The 8494-nt window shown below is 50.6% G+C and overlaps 1 long non-coding RNA gene across 1 annotated transcript; it reads right to left on the bottom strand.

Annotated features, from left to right (window-relative positions):
• Window positions 1–3202: 3202 nt before the first annotated feature.
• On the bottom strand, window positions 3203–3511 carry LOC120324509. The gene is made up of 3 exons (XR_005565862.1): window positions 3502–3511; window positions 3365–3419; window positions 3203–3288 (listed from the first exon to the last, which is right to left on the bottom strand). It is a non-coding gene; the product is annotated as an uncharacterized LOC120324509 (long non-coding RNA).
• Window positions 3512–8494: the final 4983 nt, after the last annotated feature.

Genomic DNA, 8494 nt, shown 5'->3' with positions numbered 1-8494 from the left:
GTTTTTGAGTTGTGCGGGGTGTTTGTGGTGTTATTCGGATTTTTTTATGTATTTTTAATGATTTTTAATAAAAAGCCTAAAAAAATTAAAATCAGGAGAAGATCCCATAAAATTAAAATCAGAAGAAGAGCCTAAGAAAATGAAAATCAGAAGAAAAGCGTAAGAGAAATAAAATCAGGAGGAGAGCCTAAGAGAATTAAAATCAGGAGAAGAGCCTAAAAGAATTAAAATCAGGAGAAGAACCAAAAAGAATTAAAATCAGGAGAAGAGCCTAAAAAAATTAAAATTAGGAGAAGAGAGTAAAAAAATTAAAATCAGGAGAAGAGCCAAAAAAAATGAAAATCAGGAGAACAGCCTAAAAGAATTAAAATTAGGAGAAGAGAGTAAAAGAATTAAAATCAGGAGAAGAGCCAAAAAAAATTAAAATCAGGAGAAGTGCCTAAAAGAATTAAAATTAGGAGAAGAGAGTAAAAAATTAAAATCAGGAGAACAGCCCAAGAGAATTAAAATCAGGAGAAGAGCCTAAGAGAAATAAAATCAGGAGAAGAGCCATAAACTGAAAATCAGGAGAGAGCCTAAAAAAATAAAAACCAGGAGAACAACCTAAAAAAATAAAAATCAGGAGAAGATCCCAAGAGAATTAAAATCAGGAGAAGAGCCAAAAAAAATTAAAATCAGGAGAAGTGCCTAAAAGAATTAAAATTAGGAGAAGAGAGTAAAAAATTAAAATCAGGAGAAGATCCCAAGAGTATTAAAATCAGGAGAAAAGCCTAAGAGAATTAAAATCAGGAGAAGAGCCTAAAAAAATACAAATCAGGAGAAGAGCCTAAAAAATTAAAATTTAGGAGAAGAGCCTAAAAAAATTAAAATCAGGAGAAGATCCCAAGAGAATTAAAATCAGGAGAAGAGCCTAAGAGAATAAAAATCAGGAAAAAAACCTAAGAGAATTAAAATCAGGAGAAGAGACTTAAAAAAATGAAAATCGGGAGAAGAGCCTTAAAAAAATGAAAATCAGGAGAAGAGCCTAAGAGAAATAAAATCAGGAGAAGAGCCCAAGAGAATTAAAATCAGGAGAAGAGCCTAAAAAATTATAATCAGGAGAAGAGCCTTTAAAAAATGAAAATCAGGAGAAGAGCCTTAAAAAAATGAAAATCAGGAGAAGAGCCTTTAAAAAGTGAAAATCAGGAGAAGAGCCTTTAAAAAATGAAAATCAGGAGAAGAGCCTTAAAAAATGAAAATCACGAGAAGAGCCTAAAAGAAATAAAATCAGGAGAAGAGCCTAAAAAATTAAAATCAGGAGAAGAGCCTAAAAAAATGAAAATCAGGAGAAGAGCCTAAAAAAATGAAAATCAGGAGAAGAGCCTAAGAGAAATAAAATCAGGAGAAGAGCCTAAGAGAATTAAAATCAGGAGAGGAGCCTAAAAAATTTAAAATCAGGAGAAGGGCCTAAGAGAAATAAAATCAGGAGAAGATCCCATAAAATTAAAATCAGGAGAAGATCCTAAAAAAATAAAAATCAGGAGAAGAGCCTTAAAAAATGAAAATCGGGAGAAGAGCCTAAAAAAATTGAAATCAGGAAAAGAGACTAAAAAAATTAAAATCAGGAGAAGACCTTAAAAAAATGAAAATCAGGAGAAGAGCCTAGAAGAAATAAAATCAGGAGAGGAGCCTAAAAAAATTAAAATCAGGAGAAGAGCCTAAAAAAAATAAAAATCTGGAGAAGAGCCCAAGAGAATTAAAATCAGGAGAAGACCCCAAGAGTATTAAAATCAGGAGAAGAGCCTAAGAGCATTAAAATCAGGAGAAGAGCCTAAAAGAATTAAAATCAGGAGAAGAGCCTTTAAAAAATGAAAATCAGGAGAAGAGCCTTTAAAAAATGAAAATCACGAGAAGAGCCTAAGAGAAATAAAATCAGGAGAAGAGCCTAAAAAAATTAAAATCAGGAGAAGAGCCTAAAAAAATTAAAATCAGGAAAAGAGCCTAAAAAAATGAAAATCAGGAGAAGAGCCTAAAAAAATTAAAATCAGGAAAAGAGCCTAAAAAAATGAAAATCAGGAAAAGAGCCTAAAAAAATGAAAATCAGGAGAAGAGCCTAAAAGAAATAAAATCAGGAGAAGACGTTAAAAAAATGAAAATCAGGAGAAGAGCCTAAAAAAATGAAAATCAGAAGAACCTTACAAAAATAAAAATCAGGAGAAGAGCCTAGAAGACATAAAATCAGGAGAAGAGCCTAAAAAATTAAGATCAGGAGAAGAGCCTAAAAAAAATAAAAATCTGGAGAAGAGCCCAAGAGAATTAAAATCAGGAGAAGACCCCAAGAGTATTAAAATCAGGAGAAGAGCCTAAGAGCATTAAAATCAGGAGAAGAGCCTAAGAGCATTAAAATCAGGAGAAGAGCCTAAGAGCATTAAAATCAGGAGAAGAGCCTAAAAAAATACAAATCAGGAGAAGAGCCTAAATAATTAAAATTTAGGAGAAGAACCTAAAAAAATTAAAATCAGGAGAAGAGCCTTAAAAAAATGAAAATCAGGAGAAGAGATTAAAAAAATTAAAATCAGGATAAAAGCCTTAAAAAATAAAAATCAGGAAAATAGCCTAAGAGAAATAAAATCAGGAGAAGAGCCTAAAGAAATAAAAATCAGAAGAAGAGCCTAAAACAATTAAAATCAGGAAAAGAGCCTAAGAGAATTAAAATCAGGAGAAGAGCCAAAGAGAAATAAAATCAGGAGAAGAGCCTAAGAGAACTAAAATCAGGAGAAGAGCCTAAAAAATGAAAATCAGGAGAAGAGCCTAAAAAAATTTAAATCAGGAGAAGAGCCTAAAAACAAATGAAAATCGGAAGAAGACTTTAAAAAAATGAAAATCGGGAGAAGAGCCTTAAAAAAATGAAAATCAGGAGAAGAACCTAAGAGAATTAAAATCAGGAGAAGAGCCTAAAAGAATTAAAATTGGGAGAAGAGCCCAAGAGAATTAAAATCAGGAGAAGAGCCCAAGAGAATTAAAATCAGGAGAAGAGACTACGAGAAATAAAAGCAAGAAAAAAATAGAGGTTATTTCTAAAGCTGCAGTGCATCCTCGCTCCTCATGCTGCCTCCCTGACTCACCTCCAATGCCTGGATGCTTCCAAAAGTTACCCGGATGGCACCTGCCATCACTAAAGCTCAGTGCCTCATTGCTCATCCTTTTAAAACTCGGAGATTGCAGACAAGGACAGCTCAAGACGACCAATCTGAGTCAGTCGCCCCATCGTGAGGTGGTTCCTGCGGTCAGGACATTACTCCGAGTCAACTACGAGAAAAAAAACCATAACCAATATGTGAGTTGTGTGGCACGGGGCTCGAAACCCAGTGATCCCCCTACTCACCGGCACCAAGGTCCTGACCAGAGTCAGACACTGTGGCTGTCATCTTCTGGGATACCTGAGGGAGCGAGAGACAAAATTAGAGGGCATCTCTAAAGCTGCAGTGCATCCCCGCTCCTCCTGCTGCCTCCCCAACTCACCTACAAGGCTCCTCTCTCTTCAGCTGCTCCCAAGACTGTACCTGCCAATGAAATGGCCAAATGCTCAAACACTCAGCTCTCAAACATTTAGGGATTGCTCACAAGGAAAGCCAAAAACCTCTAAACCCTAGACACTCTTTGCTACTCTACCTAGCCAGGACTCTATACACCCAAGCAGGGCATCGCAACACCATCCTGCTCACAGACTGGACAGCCATCGGCTCCACTGTCTAAGGGAACTGACATGTTGACGTCAGACTCCGAGACATATTCCATCTACCCACTGATCCACGGAGCAGGGCAGAGCAGTTCCAGGCTGACCACAAGTGAGACACCCCACACCTGTGACCACACACACCATGTGACACAAAACACGGACGAGACAAAGGACGTGACACACACCAGAACTGCTCTGCCCTGCACACAGGAATCCAATGATAAAAAGTAAGCCCTTCCTTTAATGCGCCCCAATAACCTGTTCCAAGATACCCCCACCACCGGACTAATTTCAAAAATCCCTCCAGGCGAGGCACAGACTTGCCCCGACTCCCAACCCCTCTCTGGGTCTTTGCCCTGCACTTATCTTTCTGAGAGCCGGGGATGTCAATCCATCTTGGATGCAGAGGAGGGGCACCTGGGCTGGCTCAGAGGTTCCTGCCATCGTCAGACTAATAGTAACCAACTGCGAGAAAGAAAACCAGACACCATATCTGAGTAGTTTGACACGTGGCCCCAGCCCCGATCATCCCTCTGGGATGATCATTTCCGACTGGGGGAACTCGGGAGGGAGCAGGGAGGGACTGCGAAGTGACTGGGATGGGAATGGGATGCACAGGGAAAAGGAGCACAACGCACTGGGGAGGGACTGGGGGCAGTGGGGAGGGACTGGGATGGGACTGGGGACACTTCACGGGGGTTGGATGCACTGGGTGCGACTAGGGGCACTGGGCTGAGACTAGGGGCACTGGAGAGGGACTGGGGGTAGTAGGGAGGGACTGGGATGGGACGGAGGGCACTGGAGATGGACTGGGGAGAACTGGGCTGGCACTGGGGGCACTGGACTGCAACTGGGATTCTCAGGGGAGGGACTGGGGAAAGTGGGATGGGACAGGGGTCATTGGGGAGGGATTGGGGACAGTGGGACTACAGGCACTGGGATGGGACTGAGGTCACTGGGGAGGGAACTGGGATGGGACTGGGAGCTCTGGGAAAGGGACTGCAGGGACTGGGATAGGACTGGGAAGGGACTGCAAGGGGACTGTGAGAGGACTGGGGAGGGGACTGGAGAGCGTGCCTGGGATGGGCCTGAGAATCTCTGGGGAGAGAGTGGGACCACTGGGTTGGGACTGCTGTCCCTGGGATGGGATGCAGTTGTACTGGGAAGGGACTGGGGAGGGACTGGGAATCACTTAGGAGGGACTGGGATGGGACTGGGCGAACTGGGGAAGGACTGGGTTGCACTGCAGGACACTTGGGAGGGAAAGGAGGTGGTGGGTTGCAGTGGGGGAAGTGGGGAGGGAATGGGATGAGAGTGGGGGCACAGGGGTGGGACTGGGAGGACAGGTGGCACTGGGCTAGGACTGGGGGAACTGGGGAGGGAGCAGGGAGGGACGGCGAGGGGGCTGGGAAGGGAACTGGGATGGTACTGGGATGGGAATGGGATGCATGGGAGAAAGGAGCGGAATGCAGTGGGGAGGGACTGGGAGCAACGGGAAAGCCACTGCAGGGACTGGGATTGGACTGGGGAGGGACTGCAAGAGGACTGTGACAGGACTGGGGAGAGGGCCTGGCATGGGACTGGGATGCAGAGGGGGAAAGAACCGGGATGCCCTGGGGAGGGACTGAGGTCACGGGAGGGCTGGGGCTGGGTCAGGGGCACTGGGGAGGGAACTGGGATGGGACTTGGATGTTCTAGGGAGGGAGTGGGATGCATCGGGGAAAAGGACTGGCATGCACTGGGAGGGACTGGGGGCAGTGGGGAGGGATGGGGATGGGACTGGGGACACTGGAGAGGGACTGGGGGCACTGGGGGGATTTGGGCTGGGAGTGGGAACACTGGGGTGGGACTGAGATTTTCGGGGGGTGGGGACTGGGAGCACTGGGATGGGAGTGGGGGTCATTGGGGAGGGACTGAGGAACCGTGGGACTGGGGGCACTGGGATAGGAGTGAGATGCACTGGCGAGGGACTGGGCCGGGACTGAGGGCACTGGAGAGGCCCTGGGGGCACTTGGGGGAACTGGGCTGGGACTGGGATTCTCTAGGGAGGGACTGGAGGCACTGGGATAGGACTGAGAGGCACTGGGGAGGCACTAGGACACACTGGGGCACCACTGGGAGGGGACTGGGATCACTGGGGAGGGAATTGGGATGGGAGTGGGGGCAGTGGGAAAGGACTGGGCTGGGACTGGGCAAACTGGGGAAGGACTGAGTTGCATTGCAGGAGGACACTTGGGAAGGAATGGGTGCGCTGGCTTGCACTGAGAGAAGTGGGAAAGGACTGGGATGAGAGTGGGGGCACAGGGGTGGGACTGGGAGCACTGGTGGCACTGGGCTAGGACTGGGGGAACTGGGGAGGGAGCAGGGAGGGACTGCAAAGTGACTGGGATGGGAATGGGATGCACAGGGAAAAGGAGCACAACGCACTGGGGAGGGACTGGGGGCAGTGGGGAGGGACTGGGATGGGACTGGGGACACTTCACGGGGGTTGGATGCACTGGGTGCGACTAGGGGCACTGGGCTGTGACTAGGGGCACTGGAGAGGGACTGGGGGTAGTAGGGAGGGACTGGGATGGGACTGAGGGCACTGGAGATGCTCCCAGTCCCACCCCAGTGCCCCCATTCTCATCCCAGTCCCTTCCCACTTCTCTCAGTGCAAGCCAGCGCACCCATTCCTTCCCAAGTGTCCTCCTGCAGTGCAACCCAGTCCTTCCCCAGTTTGCCCAGTCCCAGCCCAGTCCCTTCCCACTGCCCCCAGTCCCATCCCAATTCCCTCCCCGGTGATTCCAGTCCTATCCCAGTGGTGCCCCAGTGTGTCCTAGTGCCTCCCCAGTGCCTCTCAGTCCTATCCCAGTGCCTCCAGTCCCTCCCCAGAGAATCCCCGTCCCAGCCCAGTTCCCCCAAGTGCCCCCAGGGCCTCTCCAGTGCCCTCAGTTGTACTGGGAAGGGACTGGGAATCACTTAGGAGGGACTGGGATGGGACTAGGCAAGCTGGGGAAGGACAGGGTTGAACTGCAGGACACTTGGGAGGGAAAGGAGGTGGTGGGTTGCAGTGGGGGAAGTGGGGAGAGACTGGGATGGGAGTGGGGGCACAGGGGTGGGACTGGGAGGACAGGTGGCACTGGGCTAGGACTGGGGGAACTGGGGAGGGAGCAGGGAGGGACTGCGAGGGGGCTGGGAAGGGAACTGGGATGGTACTGAGATGGGAATGGGATGCATGGGAGAAAGGAGCGGAATGCAGTGGGGAGGGACTGGGAGCAACGGGAAAGCCACTGCAGGGACTGGGATTGGACTGGGGAGGGACTGCAAGAGGACTGTGACAGGACTGGGGAGTGGGCCTGGCATGGGACTGGGATGCAGAGGGGGAAAGAACCGGGATGCCCTGGGGAGGGACTGAGGTCACGGGAGGGCTGGGGATGGGTCAGGGGCACTGGGGAGGGAACTGGGATGGGACTTGGATGTTCTAGGGAGGGAGTGGGATGCATCGGGGAAAAGGACTGACATGTACTGGGAGGGACTGGGGGAGTGGGGAAGGATGGGGATGGGACTGGGGACACTGGAGAGGGACTGGGGGCACTGGGGGGATTTGGGCTGGGAGTGGGGACACTGGGGTGGGACTGAGATTTTCGGGGGCGGGGGGGGACTGGGAGCACTGGGATGGGACTGGGGGTCATTGGGGAGGGACTGGGGAACCGTGGGACTGGGGGCACTGGGATAGGAGTGAGATGCACTGGGGAGGGACTGGGCCTGGACTGAGGGCACTGGAGAGGCCCTGGGGGCACTTGGGGGAACTGGGCTGGGATCGGGATTCTCTGGGGTGGGACTGGAGGCACTGGGATAGGACTGAGAGGCACTGAGGAGGCACTAGGACACACTGGGCCACCACTGGGAGGGGACTGGGATCACTGGGGAGGGAATTGGGATGGGAGTGGGGGCAGTGGGAAAGGACTGGGCTGGGACTGGGCAAACTGGGAAAGGACTGAGTTGCACTGCAGGAGGACACTTGGGAAGGAATGGGTGCGCTGGCTTGCACTGAGAGAAGTGGGAAGGGACTGGGATGAGAGTGGGGGCACTGGGGTGGGACTGGGAGCACTGGTGGCACTGGGCTAGGACTGGGGGAACTGGGGAGGGAGCAGGGAGGGACGGCGAGGGGGCTGGGAAGGGAACTGGGATGGTACTGGGATGGGAATGGGATGCATGGGAGAAAGGAGCGGAATGCAGTGGGGAGGGACTGGGAGCAACGGGAAAGCCACTGCAGGGACTGGGATTGGACTGGGGAGGGACTGCAAGAGGACTGTGACAGGACTGGGGAGTGGGCCTGGCATGGGACTGGGATGCACAGGGGAAAAGAACCGGGATGCCCTGGGGAGGGACTGAGGTCACGGGAGAGCTGGGGATGGGGTCAGGGGCACTGGGGAGGGAACTGGGATGGGACTTGGATGTTCTAGGGAGGGAGTGGGATGCATCGGGGAAAAGGACTGGCATGCACTGGGAGGGACTGGGGGCAGTGGGGAGGGACTGGGGGCCCTGGGAGGATTTGGGCTGGGAGTAAGGACACTGGGGTGGGACTGAGATTTTCGGGGGCCTGGGGGGGGGGGACGACTGGGAGCACTGGGATGGGACTGGGGGTCATTGGGGAGGGTCTGGGGAACCGTGGGACTGGGGGCACTGGGATAGGAGTGAGATGCACTGGGGAGGGACTGGGCCGGGACTGAGGGCACTGGAGAGGCCCTGGGGGCACTTGGGGGAACTGGGCTGGGACTGGGATTCTCTGGG

The sequence above is a fragment of the Pipra filicauda genome, unplaced genomic scaffold (genome assembly GCF_003945595.2).
Source record: "Pipra filicauda isolate LSUMZ 115617 unplaced genomic scaffold, ASM394559v2 scaffold568_size315820_pilon, whole genome shotgun sequence".
Lineage (NCBI taxonomy): Eukaryota > Metazoa > Chordata > Aves > Passeriformes > Pipridae > Pipra > Pipra filicauda.
This window is presented reverse-complemented; position numbering and strand designations above follow the sequence as displayed.